We start from the raw sequence: 12,194 nt of genomic DNA, 5'->3' as shown, positions 1-12,194 counted from the left end.
TCCTTTTGATTCTATTTGCTAATATTTTGTTAAATATTTTTTATTTCTGTTGATGAGGGATATTGGTCTGTAGATTTTTGTCTTGTTATGTCTTTGTTGTATCAAGGTTTCACAAAATGAGCTAGAAAATGTTCTTTCCTCCTTCATTTTCTTTAAGCGTTTGCATACAATTTATATGATATGTTTCTTAAATGTTGGATAGGAATAACCAGAAAAACATACTGGGCCTGGAATTTTCTTTATGTGAAGATTTTAATTATTAATTCAATTTATTTAACTGATATAGAGCTATTTAGAATTCTGTTTCTTCTAGTACCAGTTTTGGTAGTTCTTAACTTTCAAGGAGTTTGTGCATTTCATTTAAGTTGTATAAGTTATTGGCACAAAGTTGTTTATAATAAACCCTTATTGTCTATTTAATATCGGTATTATTTGTATCTTCTGTTTTGTCAACAAATAATACATTATATGTTAAAATGAAGAAGATAGTAGGAAGGGGAAAATGAAGGGGGAGAAATCGGAGCGGGAGATGAACCATGAGAGACTATGAACTCTGAGAAACAAACTGAGGGCTCTAGAGGGGAGCGGGGTGGGGGGATGGGTTAGCCTGGTGATGGGTATTAAAGAGACCATGTATTGAATGGAGTACTGGGTGTTATACACAAACAATGAATCATGGAACACTACATCAAAAACTAATGATGTAATGTATGGTGATTAACATAACATAATAAAACAAACAAACAAAAAGTAGTATTGCAAAAGAAACTTTAAAAAGAGAAATAAAGAATTAAACTATTTCTATTTGATAATCACACACACACAAAAAATAAGTCTAGTTAGAATTTCATAAATTTTATTGGGTTTATTGATTTCCTTTATTGATTGCCTGTTTTATTTTACTGATTTTCACACTTATTTTTATTATTTCCTCTTTTTACCTATTTTGGGTTTGATTTGTTCTTTTTTTTTCTAACTTCCTATAGTGTATGGTTAGAGAATTCATTTTAGACTGCTCTTCATTTCCAATATATGCATGTGTTACTATATGTTTCTCTTTATGCATTGCTTTAGTCACATCCTGCAAATTTGGATGTTGCATTACCATTTTCATTTATTTCAAAATATTTTCTAATTTTCCTTGTGATTTTTTTTGACCCATTGGCTTGTAGAGGTATGCTATTTAATTTCCAAATATTTTAACATTTTAAGAAAGATACCTCTTGGTTATTGATTTCTAACTTGACTCCAGTGTGGCAAGAGAACATATTATGTGACATAAATCCTTTTAAAATGATTGAGATGTGTTTTTTATGACCCAGCACATGGTCTAACTGAGTTAATGTTCAACATATACTTGAAAAGAATTTGTATTCTGTTGCTACTGGTAAGCATTCTATAAATGTCAATTAGGTCTATTTAGTTGGTTTGTTGTTTAAGCTATCCATATGTTTATTGATCTTCTGTCACGTATTCTGTTAATCCCTGTGAGAGGAGTGTTAAAATCTCTACTTTATAAATGTGGATTTGTCTCTTTCTCCTTTCAGTCCTGTCAGCTTTTGTTTTATGTAAGTTGAAGATCTGTTGGATGGATGCATGTATATATAAGATATTTATGTATTCTTAGTGAATACATAAGAATGCATAAGATAGTTACTATTATAAAATGACACTATCTTAGGAATATTTTTAACATTTTGTGTATATTAATATAGCTACTTTGCTTTTATTCTGATTATGCTAAGTATATATTTTCCATCCTTTTAATTTTTACCTATTTGTATCTTTATTTTTAAGGTATATTTCTTATTAACAGCATATACTTGGGTCCTAATTTTTCTCTTTCTTTTTTTCCTTTCCTTTTCTTTCTTTCTTTCTTTCTTTCTTTCTTTCTTTCTTTCTTTCTTTCTTCCTTCCTTCCTTCCTTCCTTCCTTCCTTCCTTCCTTCCTTCCTTCCTTCCTTCCTTCCTTCCTTCCTTCCTTCCTTCCTTCCTTTCTAAACAGACTGCCACATGCAGCACCTCATTTAGATGTGTTTGGAGTCTTGGAAGCTTGACTGCCCTACATTCTCCTACGAATGGACCTTATGGGCTTTTTTGGAGGTCCTAACAGGGGAGCACAGCTACTCCTATACCCTTGAATGAAGAACGGTCCTCCTCTATCAGGGAAGGTCGTCCTCTCTGACCAAGCTTGCAGCTTTGGGAGGGATGCTCATGAAGTGGAAAGAGAAGTAGGGGACATCCGCCTAGCCAGCCAGATCAGCCAAATTCATCCTGAAATCAATGGGGTGACAGATGTCACAGCCAGCTTGCCCTCATATCTGTGATTTTTAAAATGCAGACTGACAATCTCTGCATTTTATCTGGAATATGTAGATCGTTTGCTTTTAATGTAATTGATATAGTTGTGTTTTAATGTATCAGCTTACCATTTGTTTCTCATTTGTCAGTTTAGCTCTATTTCTTATTTCCTCTTTTGCTTTCTTTTCAAGGAATTGACTGTTTTTGAGTAAGTATTCTATTTTTATCTCCAGTATTTGCTCATTAGCTACAGCTCTTCATTTTATTTGTTTTTAGTGATTGTTTTAGGGGTTGCTTAATGTATTTTAACTTGTCACAGTCTACCTTCAAATAATATCTCCCCAATAATATCTTCCCACTTAATGTATAATGTAAAAACCTTACAGCAATATACTTCCATTTCATCCTTTTTAAATTTGTACTATTTTTGACCTATGTTTTGTTTCTAGATATGTTATAAATCCCACAATACATTTTTATTTTTGTTATAAGCAGTCAATTATGTTCTAAAGAAATTAAAATATGAAAAAATGTACTTTATATGAATCCACATACTTATCATTTTCAGTGCTCTTTCTTCTTTCATTCTGCAATATGTCATGTTGAAAAGTCTTTATTTCACTTGAATTTCTGATGGTTATTTTCACTGGATATAGAATTCTAGGTTGACAGGTTTTTTTCTTTCTGCACTTTAAAGATGTCATTGCATTGTCTTCTAGCTTTCATTGTTTTTGTAATAAAGTAGGCAGCCATTTTTATCTTTGGTCCTTTGTTTATAATGCATCTTTTTGTACTGAATTTTTTTTAAGACTTTTTTTTCTTTTCCACCAGTTTTTAGCTATTTTATTGTGTTATGCCTTGATATGATTTTCTTTTTTGTTTATCTTGCTTGAGGTTTGTTGAGATTCAAAGAACAGTAGATTTACTGCTTTCACCAAACTTGAAAATTTCTGATCATCATTTCTTCAAATATTTTTCTGCCCTTCCTTGGTACTTCAGTTGCACATATGTTAACTGCTTGATATAGTGTCACAGCCACTGAAAATCTGTTTATCTTTTTTTGTCATTGTTTTCCTGTTTCATTTTTGTATAGTTATATTGCTCTCTCCTCAAGTTCACTGAGTTTATGCTTTGTAATCTGAATAGAGTGAATGTGCAAATTATCAAGGGCTCTCTGGCTGAAGCAAATGAAAAAAATTGAGCTTATAGACAAGCACCAAAAGAAAAGATAACGGTGGGAAAGAGTGAAAACATACATAATAGGCAGAGTTACCAGATTACCTTTCAATACTGTAAATTCAGAGCATCATACCTCAATTAATAGGCAACACCTGTATATTAGGGTGATATGTTGACAAAAATAATGCTGTGGCTATTTTCTTGGTGGAAAAAAAAACATTTGCATCCTGAGCTGCTTCTTCCCAAAGAGTTTAAGGCAACAATGTCTTTTTGATGGTCACTGACAATATGCAAATTGCATTAGGAAAAATTACTGTTATTTCTCTTTAGTTCTTTTTATTGTCTGCTTTAGACTGGGTCACTAGAAGAGTAATAACAGGAATAAATCAAGCATCCATAATTGGAAAATTCTGACAATGGCAAAAATATCTGTGTTCAAGTTTACTTTTGTTCTAATTGTGAAGGAATCATCGAGCAGGTAGAAGTACCCATTCTCTCAGCTAATTTCAAACCATGTTTATCTATTCATTAAAAGCATTACTTAAATGACTTCTTGACAATTTCCTTTAGAGCAAACAACCAAGATATAATTTGTTAAAGATATTTTTCCATAAAAACTTTTCGACTAGGTCATACTGGCCTCCCTCCCTTGTTAGACCACATACTGGTGCTTTGCTATGCTTAAGGTCTAGCAGAAGTGATTTGAATCTGAATTATAACACAGGTTTTCTCTGAATACTACCACCTCCCTGACAAAACTCCCTTCTTCTGAAGGGGAGAGCTGGATTCTGAAAGCTTACCAAGGACTTTCAGAGTTTTGTTTTATTTGCTGTTTCTAGAAATTTCAGAAAAGTAGGAGTCTCAGTGTCTCCTATCTCAACAGAGGCTATTCTCTGTTCCCCATTTCTCCCCTGCCACAGTCATCTTACTGAATGTCATGACCATCCAGCAGGACTCACCTGCTGTGTTGCTAATGGGCAAGTTTTTCAGAACTTTGCAGCTGTGAATTTCAAAGAGCTCTGGGAAAGAGATTTATCTAACTTTTCAAACTACCTAACAACTAAGATACCAAGTTTGCCAATAGATACCTGAAGATCCAAAGATGTTCTAGTTACCAGAAACATTTGGTGAAGATACTGGAAAAGAAAAAAAAAAAAGAGTAGAAAGAGAAGTCAATGAAAATATTAGCACATTGGTCTCTCTTTTAAACTCCTAAGAAATCACTGAGGATCAGTTTCTAAATGTAGCTGCTTGTGTTCAAGGTCACACGACTTATATGTCTGGCAACTGTACCTATGTTCTCAGATCACTTAGTTTAGTTCTGTAGGAGCTGTCAAATTGGGCTAAAATTGAATGTAGAGCTCTCTATGGGCTAATACTATTTTAAACAGTATTGCATGTAGATGGTGAACTATATTATCTATAAGGAGGGTGACCAGTTATTTACTGCTACATAACAAACCATTCCAAAAGGTAATATCTTAAGACATTTATTTATTATTTCTAATGATTCTCCAGTTTGACAGGGTGGTTCGTCTGATCTACAAGGTCTTGGCCAGGAATCACTCATGTGCTTACATTCTTTAGGACCCGGACTTCTTTATAGCATGGCTACGGACTTCAAAGAGAGCAAAAACAGCAGCTGCCAAGCTTAAGCTAGGCCTGTCAGTGGCATTGTTTCCACTGGATTCCACTGGTTAAAGAAAAACAAGAGGCCAGTCCAGGATCCAAGGAGAAGGGAAATAGATTCACCTCTCAATGGAAGCAGCATATGAATAGACTATGGAGGGGAGACTTAGAGACTACCCAACATATACATATCTCAGGAACCATCCTGGTTCGGCAGTTATTAATAGCCATCCTCTTTTACTCTCAAAATTGTCTTGGTTTGGATGATAGATTATATGTTCACACTATCCACAAGATACCTTTTAGAACTAAAGTGCTGTAATACAAATTCCAGGTAGTAAGACTCTTCAGCCACGGAGTGAATTGTGAGGGCTAGGTTTCACTCTTGGCTTAATATCTAGCAAGGGCTTTCCTCAAATAAGGGCAGTGATGGTTTAGCAAGTCAGTCTTTGTGTTTCTGGGCCAACGGGTTAAAATACAGCATTTGTGAAGAGGACTTTGAATCTGTGAGGGCCAGTCAGAGAATATAATGATCATGACTTCTCTATCTCTAAAATCTCCTAGTGGAGAAGGTAGAAACAGCAGAACTTGGATATAATGTACTTTGTGATTGCCTGTGTTTTAGCTATGCCTTGCTCTAATCACCTGCAACACAACTAAAGGTTAAAGCTTTTGAGGACATTCCCTGGGTGGGGCACATGCAAAACTATGAGGTAGATCAAGCATGTTTTAGCACTCTAGGTTCTCCACACTGGCTCTTTGTGTCTTCTGGGCCCTTTGGCTGTCTTTGTGTTCACAGTGCTCTCCTGTCAGCTTGCACCCATCATGGCTGTCAGTCCAGAGAACACCCAGGCAGGGCCCTTTTCCCAGGCCTTTGATCTTGCCTCATCCTCTCCCAATAAATGGCAACATTTGCTCATCATGTCTATCATCCTAACTTCAGAATTGCTGAACAACTCAATACTAAGATGGATACAACTAGAATTATATTCTATCTCCTAGGAAAATTATTCACATATTGACAATAGGCTTCTGCCAATTAGGCCTAATATTCTTCATTATCCTTTAATTTAATGCAGAATTTCTCAGTGTTGATCAACACCTTCTTAAAACTCTCTCCTCTCTAGAATTCTGTAAGTACTCAGGTCCTCCTCTTATCCATGAGTGTTCTCCTGTCTCTCTGCCTTTCTCCTGTGTTTCTCTCTGGCCCACCAATCCACTCATTATCTGTGTGTCTGTATGTCTGTTTGCCTCCCATTCCGTGTAGGCACCCCTATACATTCCAGTCCTGCCTGAAAACCTTTAGTGGGAGGTTATATCCCACCTGTAGGAAGGGTCTGTAATTTATCTTGTTATGCTACTCCAGATAGCTGCTATTAAGCCATATATTTAATATCCCCTCAGGTTTTTATTGTAAAGAAGTGCAGTCTGTAGAGAAGTACCAGTCTGCAAGGTGTTAGTAGCTGGTGCATAAAGAGAGGTATAGAAACTGAAAGGAAGCATGCCTGTAACTGGTGCTTCTTCAGGCTCTGGAGTTTGTCCTTTGTCACCTTGAGAGTCTCTCCTGCCTGCCATTACAACTAAGGAGCTTAATGACAGCTATGTCTATGTACATACAAAAACAATGAAACAAATGATCACTAACTATCTGGAATGAAGAATTCAAAATGAGATTATTAACTTAATGGGTGTGATAGATTATATTATTTGTTCCTAATTATTTGGGGTATCTTATAGGCAGGACATATTCTCTACTGCCATGGACTTTGAGTTTAGCCAAATGAGTCAGTTTGGCCTGTGGATCTGATCTACATTGGGTCCAGGCTAAAGCTTTCAGATGTGCTCTTATGGTTTGGTTCTAAACCCCGTTTGATCTTCTGGCTTTCACTGTGAGGAAAACTTGCTCTAGACCCATCCTGGGTCCCAGAGAGAGAAGACACTTAGAACCAGTCAGATCCCAGTGACAGAACTCAGCAGAATTGTATCTAACCCATGGCCCTCAAGCAACATGAGCAAGAAATTAATGTGTGAATAGCCAAATTGTGGAAAGAGCCAAGATGTCCATCGACAGATGAATGGTTAAAGAAGATGTGGAATATATATACAATGGAATATTATGCAGCAATCAAAAGGAATGAGATCTTGCCATTTGCAACGGCGTGGATGGAACTGGAGGGTGTTATGCTGAATGAAATACGTCAATCAGAGAAAGACATGTATCATATGACCTCACTGATATGAGGAATTCTTAATCTCAGGAAACAAACTGAGGGTTGCCGGAGTGGGGGTGGGGTGGGAGGGATGGGGTGGCTGGGTGATAGACGTTGGGGAGGGTATGTGCTATGGTGAGCGCTGTGAATTGTGCAAGACTGTTGAATCACAGATCTGTACCTCTGAAACAATGCAAAATATCTTAAGGAAGAAAAAAGTAGAAGAAGATAGCAGGAGGGGAAGAATGAAGGGAGGGAAATCGGAGGGGGAGATGAACCATGAGAGACTATGGACTCTGAAAAACAATCTGAGGGTTCTAGAGGGGAGGGAGGTGGGGGGATGGGTTAGCCTGGTGATGGGTATTAAAGAGGGCACGTTCTGCGTGGAGCACAGGGTGTTATGCACAAACAATGAATCATGGAACACTACATCAAAAACTAATGATATAATGTATGGTGATTAACATAACAATAAAAAATTTTTAAAAAATTAGTGTGTGTTGTTACAATTTGTGTGCTTGTTGCAACAACAAAAGCGGATCGATACAGGAATTGGTACCAAGAGTGGGATTCTTCCTTAACAAAACCTTGAAATATGTGATATTGCTTCAGTAATTAAGGAAGAGATAATAAGAAGCTGGAAAAATTGGTAACCTATGCTATACATTGGTGAAACACTTGGTAAAACCGTCATAGGTAGAAAATGTACCTACTGCATTTGTGTGAAGGGGCCTTGAAACAGAATATTGGTAGCATGAGTTGGTTGCTATTAATTGTATTTGATAGGGGACTATAAGAAAGAGCTGAGCTAAGAAAAGAATTGGCCTGTTTGTAATAAGAAATGAAAGGGAAAAATGAGGATTCATAAATTCTGGGACTTGCTGATTTGATATATGCTACTCTTTTTCATGTCCTTCCAATAAAAAGTTCTCATTTTAACATATAACCTGAGGACAAGGGCTAAATGAGGAGTGTTACCATTAACACACAGCCTGGGAACAGGACCACATTTAGAACATGGCTTACACACCTTTCGTTCAGGTGTCTCTTTAGATTAATAATGTATACTCAAGTAGTTTATTTCAGTTGGACAAAATAACTGAGAGCAAAAAGAAGGGCATGGTTGCACTGAAGGCTGATAAGCTTTAAGTACTTGTAATGAAGAGAGAAAGATACGTAGAGCATGAGTTCAGAGGAAGTGTGGTGTGGTTATTGGCATAGGCTGTTGACTGCAATCAAATAGATGAAAGGCACACAAACAAAACCCTTCAACATTTTAAATAACCCTCTTACCAAAAGTGCTTTAACATGGATTAATAAAGACTGTGACTGAGATTAAAAAAATAATCTAAATTTATAGGGATAGGAAGTAGGCTTAGGAAACTGCTTGACCACCAGGAGAGTGTATCTTCTGATGCCCTACTCAGATATGGTCAAGGGTGATGATAGAAGAGGGCAGAACTCCTAGAAAGTTGAGGTAAGACATGTGAAGAATAATAAACTAGCATAATACTCCCAGGAAGTGGAAGTGGGGCATAATCAAGGAATAATTCCTAACCTTAAATTGGGGGGGGACCCACAGTATTTGCTCAGTGGGATTTCTGAATGGTGTGGGTTGGTGCCTCCCATTCCTTCCCTCTCTAAACAGAAGTATTTATTGGAGTTATCCTGTTCCTGTTTGACCATAGTACGTGGAATGTGGTGAGGGGAACAATATGTTTTCTCAAGTTCATATGTCTTAGGATAGACAAGAACTGTAACTGGACTTGATGGAAATGATGAGATCCTCGTCTTTAAGCCTGAAGACTTGATTGAATGATAACTTTGGGTCTCAGGAAGAGAGCAAATATTCATGATCAAGAGGTTGGTCTTGGTAGATAGTACTATTTGTCTACAATTATTCTTTCTGTCTCTTCCCTTCCCATGCTTTCCTCTGGTTGGAATGTACTCTTCCACCCTATTGACTTCTGGCTTGACATGAGATTTGCCTTGGTCGGGGGATGAGAGTAACACATGTGCACGATATATGCCACATCTCGACAGAAGCTTTAAATGTGCTTGCATGGATTGGCTCTGTCTGTACCAACCCTTGATGTTCTATTCTCCCCTATGAGTCCCTCATGCTCTGCATAGTGGATGCTACTTGTCCTGCGACTGGAATGGGAAGACACGTGGAGCCAAACTGAGCCCAGAGGAAGTCAGAAAACCTTGGAGATGCCTAGCATGGTCACAGCCCTACCTTAGACCTCGGTGAGCAAAAAGTAACTGTTTATTCTTGGAAAGCACTGTGGTTTGGGAGTTGTTTGTTGCTATGGTGAAAGCTGACCACTAAAAAGAATTATAAAATGAGAGAAGAAATCACACATGAAACAGAAAAAGAAAATATTGTGCAAGAAACCAACATCTTGTTGAACTCTAACACTTACTACATATAATTATTGAACTACCAAAGGAAGCAAACAAGGAAGTCAAAATAAATGAGAATTTCTTTGATTTTATATCTGAAACACAGATTTAATTGAAGAACTACAGAAAACATCTTTCAACGTTAGGCACTGATTTAAGCGACTGTCAAGGGGAAGCCTATTACAATGGAACTAACATGGTTGGTTAGAAAAAGGCATACAAGCCAGTATTTCTGAAAATCCAGATGTATTCCTTGTGTCATGTTGCATGCATAGTTTCAATTTGTTACTAGGAGACATTCTAATAAGAATGACATTCTTTGGGATACTTCAAAGATTATGTATCATATTTTCTAAATCTGTCTAAAGATGAGCCATCTTGATAGAAAAAAATATAATTTGACCTTAGATCTACTGTCAGATTCATAAAGGGAATGCTAACTAAATGCTATTGAAGTAATTAGGTTAAATTTAGACAAGACATATGATTCACTAGAAGACTTAAGCAAAACAATAGAAAGTCCTCAAATAAAAACCAAATTGTAGACTTTGGTGGAAAATGAAATTAACTTTGAATTTGGGCTGTGCATGGTTATTTGGTATAAATTGTAAATTGCTATTAATGTCAGAAAAGATTACAAAACAGTCAAATAGATTTAACTTTGGCTATTTCATTTTTCAAATGGCTAAAACTATCTTTTTTAATTATAGGGGAAATACCTTTTCCTTATTGAAAGAAGCTACATGTGATAGATACAACAGAAGTGACATTCTAATAAGAGAAGAAAATTGAAACAAGAAAAGGAAAAACTTGCATGACTATGGAAAAGAAGAAAAAGAAAGAGATGTAGTTGCAATTCAAAAAGATATTGAGCAATATATTGCAATAGTTTTGTTTTTTCTTTAAGTATCCAAACACTGAAACATTTGAAAGGACTTAAAAACACTTGAACACTCTAGGTACTGCTGTAAGAAATGATGAAAACTGCAATGTGAGTGATAACAATTTATATGATGAATTTAAAACATTTTATATCTTTTCTGGAATAATTTTCATATATGACACCATCATTATGTTTATACATGATATGTAAAATTCATGGAGCATTTCTGAATCTAAGTATTATTTTAAGCATTTTCTACGGGCAAGTCCATTTACTACCACAAAGTTTTTCCATATTGAAGTTAATTTAAAAAAATTAAGGGGTACCTGGGTGGCTTAGCCGGTTAAGTGACTTGATTTCAGCTCAGGTCATAACCTCAGGGTTGGGAGATGGAGCCCCACATAGGGCTCTGTGCTGGGCGTGGAACCTGCTTAAGATTCTCTCTCTCCCTCTCCTTCAGCCCTCCCCGTCCCTAAAAAAAATATTTAAGAATGACGATGGCTCAGGAAAGGTTGTCTAATGTGGTATTACTAAAAGTAGAACATAGATTATGTGACAATCTTGATTAAAACAACATAATTGGTGATTTTGCTGAAATGAAGGTAAGAAAAATAAATTTTATGGGTGCATATAAGTAATATACACAATGTGTATATACTTATTACTAACCCAGATATTTTTGTCCCATCAATTTAGGCATGTTCCATAGTAATTTGCTATCTGATATCTAACCTAGTTGCATGTGTATATAAAGTTAACTTTTACACGTATTTTTCCATTATCTCATTACAAAGAAATGTTTGTCAAGATAGGAGGCTGGAACATACTGCATTTAAAAGTTTGTTAGCTTGATTTACAACTCTAAAATAGTTAAGTTATGGTATGTGGGCCTCCCCTTGTGCTCTTGTCACAGACCCCTCAGATGATAGAGGTACCCTTGGACAGAGGACCCTTTTAGAGACATTACTTTGCCTCTTACTAGCTGTGTCACCATGAGCAAATCACTGAATTCCCTGCATCTCAATTCCATCATACTGGTCGGTTAGAGTTCTTTTGAAAATTGGCTTAGGTAATGATGATGATGATGACAGCAGCAACAGTAAGTGACTAGTGCCTTTTGCATGCTATTTATTAGCTCACGAATCATTGCAGCAACCCTATGAGGTTGTACTATTATTGTCCCCATTTTATAGATGAGGGAACTGAGGCACAGAAAGGTTAAGTAACCTGCCCAAGGCCTCTCAACTAGTAAATGGTAGCGATGTGATTTGAACCCAGGCAGTCTGACTTGTAGTTTGTAAACCACAAAGTATATATACAATATTGTCATTGTTATCTAGAGTCTGTGAATGTATTCACTTGGGCAGTTGTAATAGCTGAAGCAGCATCGGCATTATTAGCTTGATGGGTAGAATTCATGTCTTCCGACTCCTTATGTTAAGAGTTACACGTCTGGGAGGGCGGAGCAAGATGGCAGAGGAGTAGGAGACCTGGATTTTGTCTGGTCTCAGGAATTCAGCTGAATAGGGATCAAACCATTCTGAACACCTACGAACTCAACAGGAGATCGAAGAGAAGAATAGCAAC

Source organism: Zalophus californianus, chromosome 10 (assembly GCF_009762305.2).
Source record: "Zalophus californianus isolate mZalCal1 chromosome 10, mZalCal1.pri.v2, whole genome shotgun sequence".
In the NCBI taxonomy this organism is placed as follows: domain Eukaryota; kingdom Metazoa; phylum Chordata; class Mammalia; order Carnivora; family Otariidae; genus Zalophus; species Zalophus californianus.
Note: the sequence above shows the minus strand (reverse complement) of the source record.